This window comes from Microcebus murinus, chromosome 9 (assembly GCF_040939455.1).
Source record: "Microcebus murinus isolate Inina chromosome 9, M.murinus_Inina_mat1.0, whole genome shotgun sequence".
Lineage (NCBI taxonomy): Eukaryota > Metazoa > Chordata > Mammalia > Primates > Cheirogaleidae > Microcebus > Microcebus murinus.
This window is the reverse complement of record NC_134112.1, coordinates 15,151,787-15,164,112: the sequence shown is the minus strand read 5'-3', so window position 1 is coordinate 15,164,112 and position 12,326 is coordinate 15,151,787. Positions and strand designations below refer to the sequence as shown.

General features: G+C 36.2%; 1 protein-coding gene and 1 non-coding gene across 4 annotated transcripts in view; one reads left to right on the top strand and one right to left on the bottom strand.

Moving 5' to 3' along the window:
- Positions 1 to 12,326, bottom strand: part of VPS41 (VPS41 subunit of HOPS complex) — a 178,902-nt gene that overhangs the window by 114,638 nt on the left and 51,938 nt on the right. The window lies entirely within an intron of this gene.
- LOC142873155 (U6 spliceosomal RNA) lies at positions 8,112 to 8,215 on the top strand. The gene has a single exon (XR_012921203.1). It is a non-coding gene; the product is annotated as a U6 spliceosomal RNA (small nuclear RNA).

The window sequence follows — 12,326 nt, the reverse complement described above, 5'->3', positions numbered from 1 at the left end:
TCCTCACACGTGTGTATGTGGAAAACACACACATGCCTCGCCATGCTTTTGCTCGTTACCATTAATGCCAATTGATGAGAAGAAGGTACTTGCAAGGAATGAATCATCCAAGGTATATAAAGGGATGGCTATTTCCCAAGTCCATTCATTAACACAACACAGGGGTCTTCCTGAATGACACCACCAAAATGGCTCAAGGAAGGGCAGCAACGCCTTCCTAGCTTCAAAGTCAGTGGATGTCCTTTGGTCCTGTCTGCTTTCTGCCACCTCAAACTCTTCTCCATTGGCTTCCATTATACCAATTTCTCCTCATTTCCTTCCTGCCTTTCTAGTCACAACTTCTCAGTCACTTTTCTGGACTGCAATTCCTCAGCCTGCCTCTTAAATAGCAGTATTCATTGCACTACAGCTCAGGCCTCTCTCCAGAGCTCTATCTTCCTATTCAACTGCTACTCTATAGGTCTCTGTCTACTAACCATCTCCAGAACCAGCACCACCTTCTGTATTCTCAATTTCATTCAATGACTCTCAGTCCATGTAGACATCCAAGCCAGCATCCAAAGAGTCATCCCAGATTTATTTTTCTCCCTTACACCCCATACAAGCAGTCAAGAGTCTGCACTTACATAAACCTAGATGGTATAGCAAAGGAAAAAAAGAAAAAAATCAAGAGTCAGTAAGTCCTATTATTCTCTCTCTCTTAATACCTCTCAAATCCATCCTTTTCCCATTGCTATAGCAGATTCCTAATTGCTATCACTTCCCTAAACAAGCCCCATGTACATGTTCCCTGACACACTCTTAACTCCAAACCCCATTCTCCACACTGCTAATCTCAAGGCCAATCTTCTAAAACCAACTTAGACATGTTGTTACCCTGTTTAAAGTACAAACTCCTTAACATGGCTTTCAAATAGAGCAGCCACGCATCCCAGTTTACCCTTGTTGTGTCTGTTTGTGACTGCTGCGTAGGTGTAATTATTAATGGATCCCCTTTCATTTTCAAGACCTGGTTTGAATAATAAAATATATGGTCATCCTATTGATAAGGCCATTCGCCATTCTTCATTGTCTAGCTCCACCTATTCTCTCCAGGTACATTTCCAGCAAGACCCAAAAGATCCAGAAGATTCTAGCCATTCTGTTTTTTTGAAATGTTTTCTTTCACTCTGTATCTTTTACTTAGAATAGCCTATATACAGCTCCCTTCCCCCACTCAGCAAATTCCTATTCTTTCTGTAAGATTCAATGCAAACATCTACTGCCCTGTGAAGGCACCTAATTTCCTTTTTGCAGGATAAGATACCCCTCTTGAGTGTTCCCATATCACTCTCTGGCCATGCACAATTCAGAATAATTCACTTTAAAAAAATTGTATTGATACATAATATTTGTACATATTTATGGGGTACATGTGAGATTGTGTTACATGAAAAGAAGGCAGAGCGATCCATCAGGGTATTTAGGGTATCCATCACCTCCAGCATTTATCATTTCTATGTGCTAGAAATATTTTAAATCCTCTTTTCTAGCTAATTTGAAATATATAATACAATACACTGTCATTAACTATAGTCATCCTTCTCTATCAAACATTAGAACTTATTCCTTCTAACTATATGTTTGTACTCATTAACCAATCTCTCTTCATCCCCCTCCCTTACACACACACCCTTCCCAGCCTTTGCTAACTATCATTCCCCTCTCTACCTCCATGAGATCAACTTTTTTAGTTCTCACATATAAGTAAGAACATACAATATTTGTGTTTCTGTGCTTGGCTTGTTTCATTTAACATAATGACCTCCAGTCCCATCCATGTTGTTACAAAGAAAGATTTCACTCTTTTTTATGGGAGAGTAATATTCCAATGTATATACAGATTACATTTTCTTTATCCATTCATGTTGATGGACATTTAGGCTCCGTATCTTTGGTACTGTGAATAGTGCTGCAATAAACATGGGGTGCAGGTATCCCTTCGATGTACTGATTTCCTTTCCCTTAGGTAAATTTCCAGTAGTAAGATTGCTGGATTATATAGTAGTTCCATTTTTAGTTTTTTGAGAAATCTCCACAGAGGCTGTACTAATTTAGATTCCCACAGTATAAAAGTTCCCTTTTCTCCACATCCTCACCAGCATGTTATTTTTTTGTCTTTTTAATAATAGCCATTCTAACTGGGTTAAGATGAGATCTCATTGTGGTTTTGATTTCCATTTCTTTGATAATTAGTGATATTTAGCATTTTTTCATTTACCTGTTGGTCATTTGTATGTCTTCTGAGACATTTCTATTCATGCCCTTTGCCTACTTTTTAATGAGATTATTTGGTTTTTGCTGTTGAGTTCCTTATGTATTCTTGATCTTGGTCGGTCCCTTGTTGGATGAATAGTTTGCAAATATTTTCTCCCATTCAACAAGTAGTTTCCTCACTCTGTTGATTGTTTCCTTTGCTGTGCAGAAGATTTTTAGTTAAATATTGTCCCTTTTGTCTTTGTTTTTGCTCCCTGTGCTTTTGAGGTCTAGCTGTAAAATCTTTGCCTAGACCAAAGTCCTAGAGTGTTTCCCCCCTATGTATTTTTTTCCCATACTTTTATAATTTCAGATCTTACATTTAGGTCTGTAATCCATTTTGACTCCATTTTTATATGAGAGAGAGGAGTCGAGGTTCATTTTTCTACATATGGCTATCCAGAGCATGTCCTTTCCCCAGTGTATGGTCTTGGCGTCTTTGTTGAAAATCAGTTGACTGTAAATACATGAATTTATTTCTGGTCTCTATTCTGTTCTACTGGTCTGTCTCTTTTTATACCAATAACATGCTGTTTTGGTTGTTATACCCTTTAACATATTTTAAAGTCAGGTAGTATGACGCCTCCAGCTTTGTTCATTATGCTCAGGATTGCTTTGGCTATTTGGGCTCTTTTGTGATTCCATATGAATTTTACAACAGAACAACAACTCATCTTGTTGCCTGTCTCTGGCATTTAATTGTGAATTTCATGAGAACAGAAATCAACTTTAAATTCATCAGCTGGCACAGAAAAGCTCAATGAAGCACCCAAAAGAATGAGAACCACAAGTCATTCAGAGTCTGAGGGACATCTCATGTAACCAGTAAAACAGGTAAATAAACAAAAGCTCTGTAAAAGATAATTAAAGAGCAGAATAGATAAAAAATAGAGAATTTTGTTAGAATGTTATTATCTTAAAAGAAAAAATTTAAAATATGGTAATGACTCAAAGTCAGTTCAATGGAAAGAGTAAACTTCTGACATGCCTTTGCTCTTTTGGGACCCAAGGTTTGCAATACTTATTATCAGGCTTGAATAGCTGATGAAGAGCTGACAGTTCACATGTGGCAATCATATCCCCCTGCTACTAACCATATTTCACAGTTAAAATGAATATGCAAGAAATGTGTCTTCTTACAAGGTTTTAAAGATGATCCTACCTTCCTACGACTGAATAACTACATTAATTTGAGACTCTTGAAGTGATAATTCAGCTTTTATAAGCTGCTGTTTCTGCTGATAGAGAAAAAATGCTTTCTTTATCAGTAACAAATCATTCCAACTTGAGAAATAATTAGGAAATTTAAAAAGCAGCAAAGTCATATACTTTTTATTTTGAATAAAGAAGGGATAAGTGGTAAAATGTGGTATAGTTTAGTATATGTTACATTTAATATTTTGCATAATATGGCTAAAATATCTTTTATTCCAAAACTATTGATCAGTTACTATAAATTTAAACTTTTAAAAGTTCACCTCGATTCTATAAGCAAAGCTGATTTCTAAGTGAAAAGTATTTATTTGACTAAGTTATATGATAGTTAAAAATTGAGCATACCAATATTGCTCTTTTTAATACTACAAAACAATTGCATATCTGCCATTGGAGGTAATGTCTATTGTACTCCTAATACGAGAGCTTACAAATAGTCCCCAAATATCACAACCTACTGAACTATAGATGATTCCCTCCCAGTGATTTCAAACTACCTGGGTGCTTCAAGTTAGCTTTATGGCTTGTCAGAGCTGTCCCCCAATGCTACAAAATCAACGTAATATAAAATTATTACCTTAAGGTGTACAGAGTGCACTGCTTACATGTATCTCCATATAGCCCTAATAAATATTTTCTAACTTCTACAATAAGAATGCTATTTAATTGGAAAAAATACATTAGGTATCTTTAATTAGCTGCTTAAATTTAACTTCCATTCTAATCATTCTAATGATCTAAAACTCAAATTACCCTATTAGAAAATAAATGTCCTTGATTTAAACTCTAATAACCTAAAAATAACCTAAAATAAATAAATACATTTGGGAATGAGAAGAATGAAAAGTTTTGAGGAAGAGTCATCTTGTTTGGAAAGAAAATAATTTTGCCCAGCCATATATCATCACTGTTTTAGGTTAACAACTGAGCTTAAATTTTCTACATTTATGAGAATATGTATAAATCGGTCTTTGCTATTCATTAAAATATTCCTAAATACTTTTCTTAACTTTTAAAAATACCCTCTAATGAAGAATTTTTAACCATTTCCCCCATAAAAGCACACTGTGTTTGATTTAGATGCTGGAAACCTCGGAGACCATAGGTAATGACCATGTGCAGCTTCATTTGACCCCCTAAAACCCTAGGCTGCTGTCCCTACTCAGTGTCCAAAAGCAACAGCTCTGTGTGCAGCTGACTGGTAAAAGGCTCTGACATTCACCCTGCAGCTGTACCCGCCAGCATGGTACAATCTCAGCAGAGGCAGCTGCATGGAATGGCCTTTCCACCTACAGAAGACTTATTAGATAGATGTTCGTTTTCTAAATCCTAATAACCTTTAACAGCACAGGGAGGATTTGGAAGGGACTGCCTCCTAAGAAGCTGGCATACTGCTGATTCCTAGAGCTGTTTCCCTTTTGTTAAACGTCATCTTCTTCCTGTGCCTGTCACATCCCCATGGACAATGGTAGGAGGCTGGCTTGCACATGACACCAGACAGTAACCATGTACTCAAGACAGTTATTCACAATCTAGGCACTGATTAAAGCATTGCATCAATAAAAGGGCTTTTGGTGCACATTCCCTCTTTTATTCACACACCAGGGACTGTGCTGGATACCAGGTACACAGTGGTGAACAAAGTAAATGTGACCTTTGCCCTTATTAAGCTTACAAATCACTGAAATACTGTTCAAGTTTAAGATGTAATGGTTGCCTTCTGGGATACTGCAAACCCTGCAGTTGTCCTGTGCAGTGAAATGGATGAATAGCAAATCTAGAGTTAGAGCTCTTTTTTTCCAGAGCGTGCAATGCCCATATCCTATTGCTACTAAGAGAAAGTTAAATTTCCTTAACAGCTTAGATAAACAACTTGGACAAGTTGCATTCTGGTTTCTCCACAATGCCTTGAATGTTTCTATGATACTAAATTTGGCAGGTAAGAGAGAGAATTAATAGGACCATCTATATAAATCAAAATCAGTCTCAAGACAGCACAAGAGGCCAACAAAACTTCTCTTTCTGGTATTCACACTATCAACAATGAACTGCTAAGCACCTGCCATATACCAAACACAGCACCTGGTTCTGACAGCACTGCCAAACAATCCATTTTACTGGAATATGACTGTTAGAAGGATGTTAAAAGATAAACATTTTTCCATAAATAAATAACATGAAATAAAATACAACTCAGTTTCCAAAATGGTGATGAAATGTGTGAAATATACCAAAAAAATTATTTGTTCTTAAACCAAGTAAATATTTTTATAGCTTATATACATATCCAACAAAGATACAAAAGAAAGGGTGATATAAAAAAGAAAGCAGGGTCACCAAGTCATTGGATTATTGCATGGGAATAATGAAGAAGAACAATTCACTAATAATTTCATTTAACAAAGAGCAACTAATATTACCAAACACCCTACATGATATAAAGAAAATTTAAGAAAAAACGAACAAGCATGGCCTAAATTCAGGGTGTTTGTGTGCACAGTCTGTGATCCCAGCACTTAGAACACACCTCTGTTTTATAATTTAACACATTACATTATAGATCACTGCTAAATGATGAGTTCCACAACTGATCTGACTCAAGAACAAGGCCTGTGTTTTATTAACCTTATTAATCTTCTATCCCTAGCTCATCCTTTGAGACTGTTTGCTGAAGGAATAAGAAGCAATTACTAAATGAATACCAAACACATGCTCTCCCACATGGAGTAATCAAGGACGGTGTCACAGAGAGGATGAGACACTGAGTAGTTCCATAAGCAAAGACAGGAAAGCTCACTCCAACAAGAGCAAAAGGACAAAGTCTGGATTCCATGCAGGCCACGACGTGGGGGAATACTATTTAGTGCAGGCAGCTGAAGGCCTGAGTGCAGCACAGGAGAGCTGCTTCATTCCACAGGCATCAAGGAGTCACTTGAGTATTTTCAGTGAGGGGAGTAACAAAAGCCCAGCACCACTTCGGGAAGATTGCTCAGGCAGCTGTGTGAAGGATGGATTAGGAGATACACAAGGAGATCAGTCGGGTTTTATTGCAATAACCTTGGTGAGATTCAATAAAGACTTTAACAAGGGTGGTGGCAATATGAAAAATGAGCAGAGGATAGAACAAGCTAAAAGAAGCATCAAGAAGATGTACAAGGAATAATGGAGGCAAATGACAGAGAACAAAACATCACAGAGATGGAAGAAAACACTGAGTGGAAGAATAGAACAGGGCCTTCTGAAAAGATGACATTCATCAGGGGCCTGGAAAAACCTAGTCTTAGCAACTAGGCAGAGTGACTTTTTCTTGGGTCCAATATTTAGATTAAGAAAAGGTTAGGAGATTTTACCTTGTCTGGCCCACTAGACCCCAGTGAAAAAGAAACAAGGACTTTAAAAAGATGAGTTATCTAATTAAAAGGCCTGTTCCACTGGCAGGACCTTCTCAGGGGCAGTTTAGTGCTGTCGTTCTGTGGAGCCAGAACTCAGCCGGGAAGGAACAGTGCAGTCTCTTCAGTTCCAACATGATTCACAGCACAGATGTTTTCATACACCATACAACCCAACTGATCTGATGAATTATTTTAAATAATAATTTAGCCTAGAAATAAACATGTTTTAATATCCAAATGGATTTGGTGAAAGGTGGCATGCCCCCATGATTCCTAGTCCATAGGGTGTCAAACACTATAATTCCAGAAAACAAAATTCTTTTTTTTTCACAGAGAACAGTCCCTAGAGAACATAATTCATTTTTCTATAAAAGCAAGGCAACAGAAATGGGATTGGCACCCCGATACTAAATAACTAGAATGGGAATTATAAACATATAAACATATTACTATTTTTTAAAATTAAGTCTTAGAGGGCTACCCCTCAGACTGTCCAAATACTAAGCATCTGCCATGCCACACCTTCAAAGACAAACTTCATTAACAAAAGCACTCAAAAAAGCCAAACATAATGCAAATCCACGATGGCTGCAGAGCTACCTGAACATTTCACCAGAGCCCATAGATATCCCTGTTTAATTTCTCAATATACAAGTTAACGATACTATTAATAATAAAGGAAAAATCTGTTAAGAGTAAAGATGTTCTTACTTATTTTTCTCACTTTTATTTTTGACTCAACAATAGCAGCAGCAAAGCTAATACATTCTATTTATCTTAAGAAAGTAAAGCCCTTGTTTTCCACAGGTTAGTAAAAATTTACTTATCTAAAAAGGGCTATTTTAAATTACTAAGACCAACTAACTTATTAACCAAACTAACTTTTCCAACATATAATGAAGACCAACCACTTAACACTTCACAAATTCAGCTGTACTTTCACCACAGAAGTTATTGTTATAATGCTCTCCAGCATAAAAACACTGCTTTATCAATTCTCTATTGAATCATTTCCCAAGTAGGTTTTCTCTCTCGAAGATTCTCAAAAGCAGCATCTTTGTAAATCAAGTTGCACTGACTACATTAAAAAGAAATTCCTTCTTATAAACCACGTTGCAATGTCTCTACTACATTAAAGAGAAATTCCTGAAGTCAATTCACTAGACCCACACTGGAATCCATTTTACAAACCTAATTACCTAAGCAAGCATGTTCTTAAAACTCTAAAGACTAAAACTGGAACAATATGGAGAAGATTAGCATAGTCCCTGCACAAAGATGACATGCAAATTTGTGAAGTGTTCCATACTTTTAACAAAAATTCCATGTGATAAAAGATACCCACTCCTGTCAAATAAAGGACCTTAATGGAGTAGGCAGCAAAATGGGTATAAGAACAGATGTGTCCCAGAAGCTTGCCTTTCCTTCTTTTTTCCTTCTTTCTTCCCTACCCTCTTTAAGTTTGTATGCCCTATATACAATGAACATTATTAAAGCCAACCATATATGAATACATTAAAAAGTAACAGTTCTCTTTCAGGACATGTAGTAAATTCTGCCCTCTGATAACCACTAACATTTATTGAGCCCTGCACTACATATTTTACATGTATTAGCCCATATAATTCTCAAAATTGTCATATAAAGCAGAGGGGTGACTATAACCCACATTTTATACATGAAGAAAGCAAAAGAGAGGTTAACTAACCTGCCCGAGCCAATGAAAACGGGGCAAGGGCTGGCAGGCACGCATCTGACCCCAAGCCTAGCCTGCACCCAGCACTCCACCACCCACCTCCTGCCTCAGGACCATGAACTGACACTTCCAGAATCCAGTCAACCAGCCTGCCAGACATCACTGCACTTCATCTCTACTCATTCCATCACCCCTTCTCTTTCTATATCCTTTCTGGGATAGTGGATTCCAGTAATGCAATCAAGTCAAGGGCTGAACTGGGGCTAAGGGAAGAAAATGGGAAATTGGTAGGTACATGGGGTTGCAAATTTTTGTGTAATTTATGTTTTCTGGCAAGAGAAGAACTTCATTGTTTGTCATAATATTAAGAAATGAATTCTTCCCCTCATAATACAGTGAGAATATTTCTTAAGGAAAGGTGAAGATGATGTAAAAAGCAAAACTTCACTACTTTTAGCAGGAAATACAGAAGGACATCTTTACAACTTTGTAGGAGCAAAAAACAGTTTTCCCTCAGAAGACACAAAAAACACATACTATAAATGAGAAGAATTATATATATATAATGTATATATATAAATGTAAATGTATAAATAAATGTAATGTAAATGTGTATATATATGTGTATAATGTGTATATATATATATATACATTTACTGCATTAAAATAAAAAGATTTCTGAACTGAAAAGACAATAAATGGGAAATCAAAAGACAAGTCATAAACTAAAAGACTATCGCCACTCTCTAAAGAAGGATCATGGCCAGATTTTCCATGTCTTCCACCCTGCAGGGGCACTCCCAATTCCCTAGGCGAGCACCTATATCTGGTATTGATCAGACTTTAAATGCTTTGCCACACTGATGGATGTAAAATGGTATCTTATTGTTGTTTTACTTCACGTTTCCCCGATTACTCTGTGATTACTACAAAAAATCGAGGATCATTTCATGTGGCTACTAGGTATTTCGTATTCTGAGAACTGCCTGTTCATACTGTTGGCCCATTTTCATTCTGGATTGCTGGGGTTTTCATTATTAATCTGTAAAAGTTCATATAAAGTTCACATTTAAAATATTAAGTTAGTGGGAAGGTGGATGTTTTCCTAAAAGTAAATCAACGGTATTTTAATAGTAGAAAGATTGGCAAGTGTTAAATTTGACTTGCTGGTGACTCACTTCTTCTGATTTTGAGCCTCCCTGATCAATGTTACTTTTTCAATAGTGTTATTTCTGCTTGTAAACAATGAAATTTTTAATTACAAATCAATTTAGAACTTTACACATATGCTAGCAAAGTATATGAACTAGCAATTCTCAAGAATAAACAGCCTCATTAGTAACCAGAAAAATACAAACAAAATCAATAAATTCCCATTTTCTAGAAATCCAAGTGGCAATGAATTTTTGAATAATAACAGCGAATGTTGGTGATGGATAAAGTGATATACTCTCAGACAGTGCTGGTAATATAATTCAATATAACCCAATTACAGGGAAATGTAGCAATCTGTGGAAAAGCCTTAAAAATGTTAGTAGCATCTGACCTTGTGGTTTCACCTCACAGAATTTATTCAAAGAAAATAGTCAATCACCAGATTCCTCATTGCACCCAAGGATATCCTTCTCAGTATTACTCCCAGATTTAGCATCATTCACTGAAAAGTTGGCTCCTGAACAACTTCAAGCAGTAACAGATCTGCTTTTTCCTTTAAGAAACCCCTATAAGATTAAGGTAGTACTCACACACATCTCTGTCACTGAGCAACAAAAAGTACCCAGACTAATATCTTAATTTTTTTCCACTACAGTAAAATGGAAACTGATTTTTAGACTATTTCACAAGGCATTTAATTCTCTTCCTCTGAGATGAAACTCCAGTCAACCACTGAACCTCTTTCTGTCACTATAGATTTATTCACATTTTCTATCATTTTATATAAATGCAATTTTATACTATGTATGTAGCCTTTTGAGTCCACCTTCTTTCACTTAACATGATAGAGATTCAGCCATGCTGTAGCATAAATAGTTCCTTCCTTTATTGATGAGTAGAATAACACTATATAGACATACCACATTTTATCCTTTCACCTGCAAATGGACATATAGATTGTTTCCAGTTTGGGAGTATTATAAATAAAACTGCTATGACTGTTCATGCAGAAGTCTTTGTATGAGAATAAAAAGACTAGAGTATATGGTAGGTGTATGTTTAATGTTTTAAAAACTTGCCAAACTGTTTTCCAAAGTAGTTACACTATTGTACATTTCCACCAGGAGTTCCAGTTCCTCCACATCCTCATCAACACTTGGCATGGTTAGTGTTTGTAATTTTAGTCATTCTAATAAGGTATAGTTAATGGAATTATTTACTTTACTTAGTTTTAAAATTATTTTTTCCTTGATATAAATTAAATGTTAAGTATTAACATTTAATAGCTGCCCCTGGAAGCAATGGATTTTTTCTTACTAGTAGTATAAAATAATGACAGGGCAACCAAATGATAAGGATATTGTGGAAAAATTTCATGTCTTGGATGGATGAAAAATATCCTTTTAAGTGTCCATGTATCCTAATATCTCATGGATTCTATTAAATGAAAAATCGTTGGGAATTACAGCCAAAGGAAATAATTTCTACAGAAGGATAATAAAACAAAGCTATCCAAACAGAAAAAGAAAACTTGTTCAAGAAATAAGTATATACTATTATTTTGAGACACACCCTGTCGTGGATCCCAGAGACTAAAAAGTCTATGATTAACAAAAAAAATTCAAGGTATAAATTATTTGTTAAACTATATGCACAGATATTCATACCTTATCCAGATGATATATAGATAGATATAGATATAGATATAGAGTCCATGCCTTCTGGTCCATGGCATGTGATTTACCATCATCCTTCTGGTTTCATTTAGTTCCCTAACACTCTGAGCTCCAAAGTCACCACAGTGACCACAAAGACACCCCTCCCCTGAAAAGACTTCCTTCTTTTCCAACTCTGGTCCTTTGGCCAGACCTGCCAAATAAGTCTTTCTCATTGCCTCTCACCATCCACTCTTTTCTCTCCAATCCCCTATTCTCAAGTTATTGGAGGATAAACAAAATGTATATATGTAGATTAAAAATTCTAAGATAAATGTTCCTTCCCTTTGGTGACGCCCTGTTTCATAAGAAGAATGCATCACTCTGTCTGGCTCCCCTCCAGCAAGCTGAAAAATGTGCATTCATCTTTCAAGATTCACTGTAAATTTCGCTTTCTCTGGGTTCCCCATCTCCCAATGCAAAGATGGGAGACTCCTCTGAGTCTCCACCTTGCTCATAATCCTTTTAACGTTCTTATTTTGCAATAAACTCTTAAGCCCCAAAGAAAGAACCACCAGCACTGAGAGAATCCTCTACTGCAGAATAAAATCCACAGGCATCAAGAGAGTTAAGCCCCAGGCTACTAGCCGGTTCAGAGTTATGCTCCAAAAAGTTAAAATTACTTCAACCCTGACTTTGAAATATGTGGAGTCCAGGGTAATTTTATTCAGTGAAGACATATTTTCAATTTTAGCTATTTAAGAGATACTTGCCCAAATGCAGTTACCACTAAAGTGTCAGGTACTACAACATTCTGTAAGTATGACACTTTACTCTAAATGAGAGATGCAGCCTTAACTCTGAATGTGTTTTCTTACCCATTTTGGTGCACAGATGCCACCTAAGTTATCAAGCTAC